The 14,733-nt window shown below is 36.3% G+C and overlaps 1 protein-coding gene across 10 annotated transcripts in view; it reads left to right on the top strand.

The window, feature by feature from the left end:
• Positions 1 to 14,733, top strand: part of CaMKII (Calcium/calmodulin-dependent protein kinase II) — a 3,892,153-nt gene that overhangs the window by 1,037,046 nt on the left and 2,840,374 nt on the right. The gene's annotated exons all lie outside the window — the stretch shown is intronic.

Here is a 14,733-nt window from a genome sequence, read left to right as displayed (position 1 = left end):
GACGAATACAATATAAAGAACACTTACAGACTCAAACAAAGTTTGGATAACATGAACCTATCTGAAGAAGATATGCTGGCTTCATTCGATGTGGTATCGTTGTTCACCAACAAACCAATATATTTAGCCAATAAAATAATAATGACCAAATTCAGCAAAATACAATCAATGATACCAAAAACAAGTTCCTTAAAATTTTAAACTTCCGCCTGAACGACAACAACTACTTCCTGTACGATGACAAAATTTTCACACAAAGTTTGGTAATGCCAATGGGAAACCCACCCTTCCCGACCATAGCAGACATTATAATGGACGATTTGCTGGACAAAACCATATCCGAACTTAAGCAAACCCACAACATAAAACTGAAATTTATAGTAAAGTACGTGGACGACGTTTTTGCGATCGTCCAACGAAACGATTTAGATATAATTTTAAACACATTGAGCAGATACCGCAAATAACTGAAGTTTACGAAGAGAATTTGATGATCCCGTTTTTGTATGTCCTTACTCACAGCAAAAAAAAACCAAATAGTGCTGGATTGGTATTCTAAACCCATATCCTCCGGCAGAATCATAAACTTTCTATCTTCGCAGCCCACTAAATACAAAGTAAATACAGCAAAAAGCCTTATACACAAAATATTCAAGTAAAGCCACAAACAGTTCTGGCGAAAAAATAAAACAAAAATACACAACATACTAATAAACAATAATTACCCGATCCACTTAATTACATCCCCAATATGACACAAATTATTAAAAGTAAACAGAGCGCAAGAAAAAACATCACCTAACAACGCAACGGAGACAAAGCAATACCACAGTGTCACATACATTCCCAAGCTTACGGAAAACTTTAATCAAGACATGAAAAACAAAAACGGAACATATTTCTCGCATACAAATCGAAATGCACACTCTCTACCATTTTTACACGTACAAAAGGCCGTATAGAACCACACCAACAAAATAACGTGGTTTACGCAATTCAATGCAGAGGTGGAGATAACGAGAACTGCAACAAAATCTACGTTGGAACAACGAAAAGGGCACGAGGAACCCGATTGGCAGAGCACGATGCAAATATAAGAAATAAGAAGACCAGCACTGCACTTGCTCAACACGCACTAACACAAGGATACACACCTTATCTAAAAAATGCAACAATAATAGACAATGAGAAGAGAGAAAAGACGAAATACACATTGGAAAGCTTACACATATTACAAAAAAGGGAGAGACCGATGAATAGAAAAGAAACCACCAAGTTTATTGCTGCTAGGCTTGATTATAACTTTTTGTATGACAAAAGTACCCAACGATGGTACTGATGGATGTTTTTAGTTTTCAATGTTGTTGTTTTATGTTGTGTGATGTTTACACTTTAATTTAATACTTTTTATGTAAGTTTGTAACCAATGTTTTTATAGTGATTTACGTGTTTTCATAAATTAATTTTCTGTTTGTTTTTGTTTTGTCTTTCTGTTACTTTTATGGAAATAAAGATTATACCCCTGATGATGTCAAGGAGCTTGGCGAAACGTAGGGTAATAGTGGATAAAATTACAAGTTTTTACTTTCACTAGCTATACTAGACCAGCAAAGCCTAAATAAGATAAAAATTCAAAGAAATTACCCATAAATGTAACTAAATTAAACATACAGGCTCATATTATTCAGATATCTTTGTATTTTTGAATTAGAAATTTTATTATCCCCGAGTGAGATTCGAACATGAGTCGTCCAATAGCACAGGCCTACCATTAGGCTACCACTGTGTCTGTATGTTAATTGCTTGATACAGTAGAGCCGAATTATTCTGATTCTATGTGGTACTCTGTGCCCAAGGCTTTTCGTGTTTTTGCTTTTGGTTAAACAGCTACTATCACCTGTTGAAAGTTCGCTCTGTGCACAGAGTACCACATAGAATCAGAATGAATCAATAAAAAAATATATGAAGAGATCATTGGCAAGGGCGAAATAGCTGTTGTATCAGTCAGTATGTTTGATCTTTTTCAGTTTTCCATCATAATAAAAATACAAGAATTTAACAAAAGAGATTATTGTGATACGTCTCAAACTCATTAAATTTACGAATCTTATAAATGAATAGGCGAATAAATCAAAGATAACCTTCAAACTAAAATAGAACTTTAAACAAATCAAAAAACATCGATTGAGTACGTGCAAAAACATTATGACAGTGTAAATACACAAAACTGTTATCTTGTAACAAAATTAAATGCACTTTAAATAAAGTATATACAAAATACAAAACGGAATTGCATAACAATACCTGGAGGTCAAAATGACAGGACCAACTGAGAATAGTGCCGTTACGGTTCACCAAGCGACAAACATACAATAGTTTTCCCCATAAAACGAGGCATGGTACTTATGAAAAGAAATGCTTAAGATCTCAGACGACAACATGAAAAAGCCATCTTAATTAAATCTATTGGCGCTCCACCGTATGCCGTATTACATTGTGTAGTCCAAAATCACCGGAGAGCAAAACAGTGAAAAAATTATGTGTTATGCTACATATATACATACTTTACTCCACTGTTTTACAATGCAAAAAACAAGAAGACCGCGAGACTGTTTCTGAATGGTATATGGGGCCACTTCGCGTTTCCATTTCGTTGTGTAAGATTGTGCTGGAATTCTTTGCAGTTCAATAATATGAGTATATTCCGGACTTGTCGCATGTGGTTCAGTAAAAATCTATACAACAAGGACAACAAAGCATTTTCGCGCAAATAAAGGGCGTCCGTTTATAATAAAATTAAGGAAAATAGAAACAAATAATAAAAAAAAAATTTTTAAGTTAAAGTGTTTTATTGAAAACAATACTTACATGAAATAATAATAATACTTAACGCTTTTATTTAATTGTCTGATCAACCCCTAGATTGATGAGGAGTGTGATGACTAGTACCTGTGACCTATCTAATTATTTCTAGCGTTTAGTATTATTATTATTTCATGTAAGTATTGTTTTCAATAAAACCGTTTAACCTAAATTTTTTTTTTAATTATTTTATTTTCAAGTTTTTAGTCTTTATTTAATTGCCTATTATTTCTTATTCTATTTAGTTCATTTAGTGACTCATTATTACAAGGACTCTTTCCTGACAATTTGTTACAATCTAAGTCCTCAATACATAATCCTTCCAAAGACTTTACTCGACTCTGCGCCACGTATGCTTGTCCCTCCTCCAACTTCAAAATATTTTGATGTCACGTCTACCGGACTGTATATAATATTTGTTCCAAATATTAGCCAAATCGGACATCATAGGTCCCTTTCTACTCATGTATGTATTATGTGTTGTAAATATGGACCAAATCGGACCAAAAATACGATTTTTTTTAATATCTCGATCTTTGCGCCACCTAGCGGCGATTTTTTTTAGTAGGTCGCTTTCTATTCATGTATGTATTATGTATTCCAAATATGAGCCAAATCGGACCACAAATACGATTTTTGTGAATATCTCGATCCTTGCGCCACCTAAAAAAAAAAAATAAATGTAAGGCGCGATAACCTCCGAAGAGATCTAAGGCCGAGCTTCTCTTCCAATTTGCGTCGTGCTCCTCTTGATTTTCCCTACAAATTAGCCGGACGGGACCTACATGATTTTATGCCGACTCCGAACGGCATCTGCAAGGCAGCTGAGTTTTCACTGAGAGCTTTTCATGGCAGAAATACACCCGAAGCGCTTGCCAAACACTGCCGAGGGGCGACCCGGCTTAGAAAAATTTTCTTCTAATTTAAAAACCTTATTTCTAAAATTTTGATGTTGCTTTTCCCGGGGTTCGAACCCAGGGCATACGGTGTGGTAGACGGAGCACGCTACCATCACACCACGGTGACCGCCCCTTGCGCCACCTAGCGGCGATTTTTTTCATAGGCCGCTTTCTATTCTTGCATGTATTATGTGTTCCTAATATGAGCCAAATCGGACCACAAATACGATTTTTGTGAATATATCGATCCTTGTGCCGCCTATCGCCGATTTTTTTCACAGGTCGCTTTCTATTCTTGTATGTATTATGTGTTCCAAATATGAGCCAAATCGGACCACAAATACGATTTTTGTGACTATCTCGATCCTTGCGCCACCTAGCGGCATTTGTTTCATAGGTCGCTTTCTATTCTTGTATGTATTATGAGTTCCAAAAATGATCCAAATCGGACCACAAATACGATTTTTGTGAATATCTCGATCCTTGCGCCACCTAGCGACGATTTATTTTTTTTCTTATTATTGCATTGTCATTGGGTTCTGAACTATATTCCAAGTTTCAGGCTTGTAGCTTATCGGGAAGTTACTTAAATTTTAATTACAAAATTCGTTCACAACGGCCTGCCGTGCAGCCTGTCAAGTCAACCTGAATAAAACCGTTTAAAAATGTTAAAATTAGAATAGAAGAAAGAAAAAATTTTAGATAACTGCCAAAGCTCGTTATACAGATCCATTTTGGGAACTGCTAACACCCTTAGTACCGATATTGAAGCCAAATAGTGATTTACGCTTCTGTGGGGATTAAAAAATTACCATCAACAAACATCTCAACGGCTTGCATTATCCTCTACCGTTAAAAGAGAGCATTTTTACATTACAATGCGGTCAGTTGTTTACAAAATTGGACCTGTCCAATGCTTGCAACCAACTGGTATTAGACGATAATTCGCAACAGTAATATACATAGTCTACTCACATAGGTTGGTTTAGAATGAAGAGCTTACCGTTCAGCAGCAATTGGGAAATTAGTTGGACAATGTACTTTATGTTGTAGTCCACCGACATCGCAGTTCCTGGTAGAAGCTTAGCTGAACACGTTAAAAATAAGTTCTGAGTAGGCTGTAGTTTCCATGTTTACGTTTGAATATTTCAAAATGTGAATTTTCGAAAAAACAAGTGTCTTATCTTGGATTTAAGATTGTAAAAGACGGCTGAACTAAAACCGCGGAGAGAATTTCGTCTGTTTTTTAAAGATGGTATCTGAATTAAGAGCATTTTTAGGACACGTCAATTGTCACTCGAAATATGTAAAGAACTTTGCTGAACAGCCCAGTAAACACATTTTCTAACGATAGAGATATATTGCGGTTTTACGTTAGAATATTAATGTGTTTTCTAATGCATTCATAGTCGAAAACTAGGCTAGAGTTATATTAGAGAACGATTAAGGAAGCACTATAGATACGATGTGGTCACAGTTATCAATTATTTAAGTGAAAACGAATAAAAAAGTAAAAAATGGAAAGTAAGCAAACTGTTGACATGCTGTTTGACTGTCATTGTGAAGAAAACGTACCCTCATCTTCCTCAAATCAACGCAAGCCCAAATGCAGCGCAAATTTCGTTTAAGTTAGGTGTTGAATATTATAAGAGACCTTTAAATTAAATTCATATTCAGTATATAAATTGATATCTCATTAAAAGTATTTGATGTAATAAAACATTGAAAAATCCATTGATTTTAGAAAATTGAATTTAATTGCGCTTCAATTTAAAATTCATATTAGAAATTAACGTTACAGTTGTAATAGGGTTAGATATCGATATCGAAAACAAAGTTCCCTTTTTTTCTAGAATACTGCAGTTTCAGAACAGAACACTCTCTACCATTTTTACACGTACAAAAAGCCGTATAGTACCACACCAACTATATATCGTGGCTTACGAAATTCAATGCAAAGGTGGAGATAACGAGAACTGCAACAAAATCTACGTTGGAAAAACGATAAGGGCACTAGGAACCCGATGGGCAGAGCACGACGCCGATATAAGAAATAAGAAGACCAGCACTGCACTTGCTCAACACGCACTAACACCCGAACACACACCTGATCTAAAAAATGCAGCAATAATAGACGTGGAGAAGAGAGAAAAGACGAGATACACATTGGAAAGCTTACACATATTACAAAGAAGGGAAAGAACGATGAATAGAAAAGAAGACACCAAGTTTATTGCTGATAGCTATTTGGCTTGTTTATAACTTCTTAGTATGTGATTTATGTGTTTTCATAAATTAATTTTCTGTTTGTTTTTGTTTTGTCTTTTTGTTTCTTTTATGGAAATAAGAATTATACCCCTGATGATGCCAAGGAGTTTGGCGAGACGTAGGGTGCTAGTGGATAAAATTACAAGTTTTTACTTGTACTAGCTATACTAGACCAGCAAAGCCTACGTAAGATAAAAATTCAATTAAATCCAAAACTGGTCAGCAAATTATTAATAAATTTAACCTATTTCGGAAGGCCTGCCGATAAAAAGCTTACATCTATTATTCCATTACAACAAGAAAAGGAAAAAACCATGAAGAACTTCTACAAACACATGAAGTACAAATATGGAAAAGAGATTTGTACAATGCTAAAACATCACAGCAAACAAAAACAAAAACTAACCCAACAAACATCGGAACTCAATTTCCAATTAGAATATAGGAAATATGACATAATAGCCGACCACTCTACAATCTCTACAAAGAAAATAACCATAAAAACAACATCAAAAAATATACACGGGCGCCTAGAAAAAGAAAAGCGGCTATTCCTTATGAAAGTAATGAACATAAAGATTACACAAACAAACAACGACATAAAAACGACAAAAGACCGGGGTTTGCATGCAGAGCAACGACTGAAACGCAATATGAGTGAATTTGATTACAACTCCGTCATACAAGATCAAACACTACTGAACCAAAGGTTGCTATCGAGAGAGAAACAATACGATCAACAAAGCTGGAGAGACTAAGGCCCGTATTATGTATGTCACCGTGAATGTTTGCGTCGCATTCACTCACATTCACATTCACCCAGAATTCGTATTGTATAACTTCTTACGTATTCGCGTTTGTCCTCTTACGTAGTCACTACGTATTCACTGAGACTGTCAAACCCAATACGTAGCCAGTATAGCCACTTATTACTTTTGTTATTTCGGAAACCTTTGCCGTGCAATTTTTTCGGAATAACTTCGTTTAATGAGCTGGCAATATTGCAGCGAAACACCTGATAATTGTAAAAAAAGAAATTCCGGTCTTGTCTTTTCGCGCGAGCGGTCGTACGGTGTCATCATCGGCTCATCATCGGCTCACCATCGGTGTCATAAGGGCCCTTTTAAGCACCTTGTCCATACGACGCTTGCGAATGCAGTGTCATTTATATCTCAAAACAAGTAAGGAAGGCTAAGTTCGGGTTTAACCGAACATTACATACTCAGCTGAGAGCTTTGGAGACACAATAAGGGAAAAAATACCATTTAGGAAAATGAACCTAGGGTAACCCTGGAATGTGTTTATATGAAATGGGTATCAAATGGAAGGTATTAAAGAGCATTTTAAAAGGGAGTGGGCCGTAGTGCTATAGGTGGACGCCATTTCGGGATATCGCCATAAAGGTGGACCAGGGGTGACTCTAGAATGTGTTTGTACGATATGGGTATCAAATGAAAGGTGGTAATGAGTGTTTTAAAAGGGAGTGATCCTTAGTTCTATAGGTGGACACCTTTTCGAGATATCGCCATAAAAGTGGACCAGGGGTGACTCTAGAATCTCTTTGTACGATATGCGTATCAAATGAAAGGTGTTAATGAGTATTTTAAAAGGGAGTGGGCCTTAGTTCTATAGGTGGACGCCTCTTCGAGATATCGCCATAAAGGTGGACCAGAGTTGACTCTAGAATGTGTTTGTACGATATGGGTATCAAATGAAAGGTGTTAATGAGTATTTTAAAAGGGAATGTTCTATAGGTGGACGCCTTTTCGAGATATCGCCATAAAGGTGGATACGATAAAGGAATCAAATGAAAGGTGTTAGTGAGTATTTTAATAGGGAGTGGGTCTTAGTTCTATAGGTGGACGCCTTTTCGAGATATCGCCATAAATGTGGACCAGGAGTGACTGAATGCGTTTGTACGATATGGGTATCAAGTGAAAGGTGTTAATGATTATTTAAAACGTAGTGGGCCTTAGTTCTATAGGTGGACGCCTTTTCGAGATATCACCATAAAGGTAGACCAGGGGTGACTCTAGAATGTGTTTGTAAGTTACGGGTATTAATGAGGGTTCTAAAAGGGAGTTGCCCTTACTTGTATATGTGAAGGCGTTTTCGAGATATCGACCAAAATGTGGGCCAGGGTGACCCAGAACATTATCTGTTGGGTACCGCTAATTTATTTATATATGTAATACCACGAACAGTATTCCTGCAAGATTCCAAGGGCTTTTGATTTCGCCCTGCATAACTTTTTCATTATCTTCTACTTAATATGGTAGGTGTCACACCGATTTTACATAGTTTTTTCTAAAGTTATATTTTGCGTCAATAAACCAATCCAATTACTATGTTTCATCCCTTTTTTCATATTTGATATAGAATTATGGCATTTTTTTTTTCATTTTTCGTAATTTTTGGTATCGTAAAAGTGGGCGTGTTTGTAGTCCGATTTCGGCCATTTTTTATACCAAGATAAAGTGAGTTCAGGTAAGTACGTGAACTAAGTTTAGTAAAGATATATCGATTTTTGCTCAAGTTATCATGTTAACGGCCAAGCGGAAGGACAGGCGGTCGACTGTGTATAAAAACTGGGCGTTTTTCAACCGATTTTGCCCATTTTCACAGAAACCAGTTATCGTCATAGAATCTATGCCCCTACCAAATTTCACAAGGATTGGTAAATTTTTATTTGAATTATGGCATTAAAAGGATTCTACACGAATTAAATGAAAAAGGGCGGAGCCACGCCCAACGCCGGTTCCGCCAACGCAGAGAGGTGTTGTGCGCAAAAAACTATGGATTCCACCCCCGGTTTCGGAGGGACCCGGGGTCATTTTTCGGGTTTTCGTTAATAAATTTTGAACGAGTTAATATTTTTCTTTTCGTTTGACACCTCTCACGATATTTCTGGACGCGTATTAGCAGTCGACCCCTGTTCTGGACTTTTACAAGAAATTTTGTTTGTCGTAAAAAATTTCAGCTTTTATATTATGACAAAGACAAGTCAACGTTACAAATAGTGTAGTCGACCCCTGTTCTGGAGTATTACCAAATTTCTAAATTTTTTTCAATATTTTGTGTTCGAATTTTATTTTAAACTTCCTTGAATGTTATTTCAAGTTGTATGTCGGGGTTGATTCTGTATAGGTAGTTTAACCTGTTATAGTACCCAGATCGAAGTTTAGCTAGAGTGACGCGCATTTCCCTAGGGAGAGTGAGTTCTTCCTCTGCTAGTTCTGGGAATTTTTCTTTGAGTACCGGATTTGTCGGGCAATTCCTAGCATTGAGGTCCGACGCTTGTTTGCGGATATCACTGAGGGTCTGTTTGTGCCTTTTGGCTTCATACGGGTGTGTTCTCAGGTGCCTTATTTCCTCATAATATTTACGGATATTACCGCTTAAGCCCCTGGGTGGTGTAGCCTCATCAATCAGATGTCTGTTGGGATGCCCAGATTTCTGCGTATTCAACAGAAACTGTTTGGTTAACATTTCATTTAATTTTTGTTTTTGTAGCGATAAAGAAACTCCCCGAAGGTGCGGGAGTGTTATCGATGTTGATGGTCCTTTACCGGATATATATAAGGTATGATCCGCTAACAAGCACCATTAAGGTACAAGCTCGACCATCTCGCGAAACATTTAATATGACCGCATTGAACCTTCCATACAACCAATAAATTTTTCTGAAGGACTTTTATTACAAAGGAAATAAAAGTTTGGGTCCCTGGCTGTAATTTTTATAGGTTTCGCTTTTTTTATTCTTGTAAAATTTGACGAAATATGCATCCACATTGTACGAAGCTCTAAATATAACCTTTATCGGCTGTCTATGTAATATTTCAATAATTTTTCTCACGAAATGTTAAGATTCTTCAGTTTTTACTCAAAAATTATAAAAAACGACAATAAAAAGCGAAGTGAATGTAGGAAACGCGACTCAGAAGCAAGTGAATATTTTGACAGCAAAAGTGAGTGTTCGTGACACTTTGCGGCGCTATATAATACGAAAAAACGTAAGACAATCACCTGCAGTCACCGATATTCACCGAGAGTCACTGAAGTGAATGAATCCTCTTATACAGGGCTATTCAAAACTGAAACTGCACCTGTATTAGTGAGACCGCAATCGTCGCGATGATTGTGCGGGTGAATTTATTTTTCATTTAGTCGCTTACTACCAAGCACTGATGACCTGATATGAAACTTCTCGCTCTCTGAGAGCGCGTGAAAATGTGCATTTTTTATAACATTGGCCATAGATGCCATCATGCTCAAAACCAAATTTGGGCATTTCAGAATAACTTTTGGGTATTTTACATCACGGTAAAGGTTTAATTTATGAATTGCACCGAAAATTTACTCAAGATTGTCAAATGGGATATCAAAAAACTCGATTTTTTTCAGGATTACAAATCCGAAGAAAAAAATAACTCTTTTTCACTCGTGGAAAATTTATCAGTTAAACACCTTTCATCGAAAGGCTGCACACGAAACGGGTTTCGGTAGCAACTTTCGATTGATATAAAAGTCAGCTTCTTAGTCTTCGCATTGATGTAAATGGATGCATAAAGGCCATGTTTTTGTGGAGCGTTGCGACATTCCATTTTTGACAGTAGAGATAAATTGCAGGTATACGTATAGGTTAACGCAACATGTTTAATTAATAGCCTTTTGCGGACGACAACGCAGGTACTTCACCAAGTGATCTAATTTCGTATTTTTCGCGTTTTTGTTATATGTGGATATGCATATGTATGTACAAAAACAGTTTCGTCGCATCAAAGTGAAAAAGGGGCTAGCCGTTCATTGTTATCTTATGGCAATGCCAGTGCAGCAAAGCACAGCAACGCAATCGAAATATATTATTTCATATTTTTTCACTTATCTACCACAAAATAGTTCTACAAACTTTGCCTTTTTTATAAATTTGAATAAGTTTTTATCAGCTTACTTGCTGATTTATTTGAAAATAATGAAACCGAACGGATTTCTTGGAGCCTTTTTTTTTTGCGTATTTTAGGCAACTCTATAGCCATCTGATTTCAGGACCCATTCTTGGAAACGAATGAACTTTTGTTTACAATTGAATGAACTGACAGCTGATTTCAAGCCCCATTTCTGGAAACGAATTGAGAGAGAATGAATGTTTCGTATCAGGTCATCAGTGCTAGCAAGCAACGAGCTAACAACGAGCATATGTATCGCGTATAATTTTTCATACATATTTGATACCGATCAGCCAATACCCATCACCGATGTTGCTACGCCAAGTGCCATGCGACGACCAACTCAATTAACGACGACAGAGCGATACTATAGCCATCATCATATGCGTGTGAATTGAGAGGGCACAATTCTGCTATGAAATGAATAGCCCTGCTCTTATATGATACGAATTTGGTTTCACTTGGGTGAAAGTGACTCCTCGCGTCGCTTTTCGTTATACAAAATAACGCCGTAAAACAAACTCATCTAAAAAAAACTGGCATAAGAGTGAACAATGACTGTAAACAAAACGGAAATTCATTTTCCCGAGGAAGTAAAACGGCTACTCTCTCTTGGTAAAAAATTTACTTTGCCCACAACAAATACCAGCTTCAAACCTCTTATGATAATAGCTGAGATGGAACAGGTTATACAACAAATGGAAGATGAGAGAGAAAGAGAAATTGAGAGAATGAAACTCAGCAGCAGAATAATACAATTCAAACGACATACCAAGCATAACCCAACGAACAAATTCATCTTAGAAGCATACAGAAAAACTATGGAATTTTTAAAGAAGCACAAAGACATAATTGTGATGGACTCAGACAAAGGGAATAAGAGAGTGGCAATGAATAGAACTGACTACAACGAAAAAATGAAATGGCTACTTGAAGACAAAGACACGTATAAAAAAGCGGGGACAGACCCTACAAATGCACTACAAAAACAAAACAACAACCTAGTCGACGAACTTTACATAAACAAAATAATAGATTTCAAAGAAAAAAGGCAACTAACTTGCACCGCGGCCACGCACTCTACGGTCTGCCTAAGATCCAAAAAACGGACATTCCCTTACATCCCATTGCGTCATCTGTCGGCGTTCCATGTTATGGTCTATCAAAATACATTGGGAAGATACTAACTAACTTCACTTCGGACGAATACAACATAAAGAACTGCTACAGACTCAAACAAAGTTTGCATAACATGAAACTATCTGAAGAAGATATACTGGTTTCATTCGATGTGGTATCGTTGTTCACCAAGATACCAATATACTTAGCCATTAAAATAATAATGACCAAGTTCAGCAAAATACAATAAATGACACCAAAAATAAGTTCCTTAAAATTTTAAACTTCTGCCTGAACGACAACAACTACTTCATGTACGATGACCAAATTTTCACACAAAGTTTCGGAATGCCAATGGGAAACCCACTCTTCCCGAACATAACAGACATTATAATGGACGATTTGCTGGACAACACCATCTCCGAACTGAAGCAAACCTCATTCACAAAATATTCACGTTAAACCACAAACAGTTCTGGGGAGAAAATAAAACAAAAATACACAACATAAAATGAATATGCAACACTATACAACACTATCAATCAGGTCGACAATTACCTAAGCAATTCGGTAACCTAGCTAGTGTTTTAATTGTAATAGTTTGCAACGAAATACAGCTATACTAATAAACAATAATTACCCGATGCACTTAATTACATCCCCAATACAACACAAATTATTTGAAGTGAACAGAGCGCAAGAAAAAACATCACCTAACAAGGCAACAGAGACAAAGCAATACCACAGTGTCACAAACATTCCCAAGCTTACGGAAAACTTCAATCAAGACATGAAAAAACAAAAACGGAACATATTTCTCGCATACAAATCGAACTGCACACTCTCTACCATTTTTACACGTACAAAAAACCATATAGAACTACACTAACAAAATAACGTGGTTTACGAAATTCAATGCAGAGGTGGAGATAACGAGAACTGCAACAAAATCTGCGTTGGAACAACGAAAAGGGTACTAGGAACCCGATTGGCAGAGCATGACGCCGATATAAGAAATAAGAAGACCAGCACTGCACTTGCTCAACACGCACTAACACACGGACACACACCTGATCTAAAAAATTCAACAATAATAGACGTGAAGAGAGAAAAGACGAGATCCACATTGGAAAGCTTACACATATTACAAAGAAGGGAGAGAACGATGAATAGAAAATAAGACACCAAGTTTATTGCTGCTAGCTATTTGGCTTGTTTATAACTTTTTAGTATGACAAAAGTACCCAACAATGGTACTGATGGATGTTTTTAGTTTTCAATGTTGTTCTTTTATGTTGTGTGATGTTTACACTTTAATTTAATACTTTTTATGTAAGTTTGTAACCAATGTTTTTATAGTGATTTACGTGTTTTCATAAATTAATTTTCTGTTTGTTTTTGTTTTGTCTTTTTGTTACTTTTATGGAAATAAAGATTATACCCCTGATGATGCCAAGGAGCTTGGCGAAACGTAGGGTGATAGTGGATAAAATTACAGGTTTTTACTTTCACTAGCTATGCTAGACCAGCAAAGCCTACATAAGATAAAAATTCAAACAAATTACCCATAAATGTAACTAAATTAAACAAACAGGCTTATATTATTCAGATATCTACGTATTTTTGCATTAGAAATTTTATTATCCCCCAGTGAGATTCGAACACGAGTCGTCCAATAGCACAGGCCTACTATTAGGCTACCACTGTGTCTGTATGTTAATTGCTTGATGCAGTAGAGCTGAATTATTCTATGTGGTATTCTGTGCCCAAGGCTTTTCGTGTTTTTGCTTTTGGTTAAACAGCTACTATCACCTGTTGAAAGTTCGCTCTGTGCACAGAGTACCACATAGAATCAGAATGATTCAATAAAAAAATATATGAAGAGATCTTTGGCAAGGGCGAAATAGCTGTTGTATCAGTCAGTATGTTTGATCTCTTTCAGTTTTCCATCATAATAAAAATGCAATAATTTAACAAAAGAGATTATTGTGATACGTCTCAAACTCATTAGATTTACGAGTGTTATAAATGAATAGACGAATAAATCAAAGATAACCTTCAAACTAAAATAGAACTTTAAACAAATCAAAAAACGTCGATTGAGTAGGTGCAAAAACATTATGATAGTGTAAATACACAAAACTGTTATCTTGTAGCAAAATTAAATGCGCTTTAAATAAAGTATATACAAAATACAAAACGGAATTGCATAACAATACCTGGAGGTCAAAATGACAGGACCAACTGAGAATAGTGCCGTTACGGTTCACCAAGCGACAAACATACAATAGTTTTCCCCCATAAAACGAGGCATGGTACTTATGAAAAGAAATGCTTAAGATCTCAGACGAAAACATGAAAAAGACATCTTAATTAAATCTATTGGTGCTCCACCGTATGCCGTATTATATTGTGTAGTCCAAAATCACCGGAGAGCAAAACAGTGAAAAAATTATGTGCTATGCCACATAATTACATACTTCACTCCACCTATTATAATTTCTCGTGAGAGAACACTGTTTTACAATGCAAAAAAAAAAGAAGACCGCGAGACAGTTTCTGAATGGTATATGGGGCCACTTCGCGTTTCTATTTCGTTATGTAAGATTGTGCTGCAATTCTTTGCAGTTCAATAATAT

The sequence above is a fragment of the Eurosta solidaginis genome, chromosome X (assembly GCF_040869045.1).
Source record: "Eurosta solidaginis isolate ZX-2024a chromosome X, ASM4086904v1, whole genome shotgun sequence".
NCBI classification, from domain to species: Eukaryota; Metazoa; Arthropoda; class Insecta; order Diptera; family Tephritidae; genus Eurosta; species Eurosta solidaginis.
Note: the sequence above shows the minus strand (reverse complement) of the source record. Positions and strands in the feature narration are given on the sequence as shown.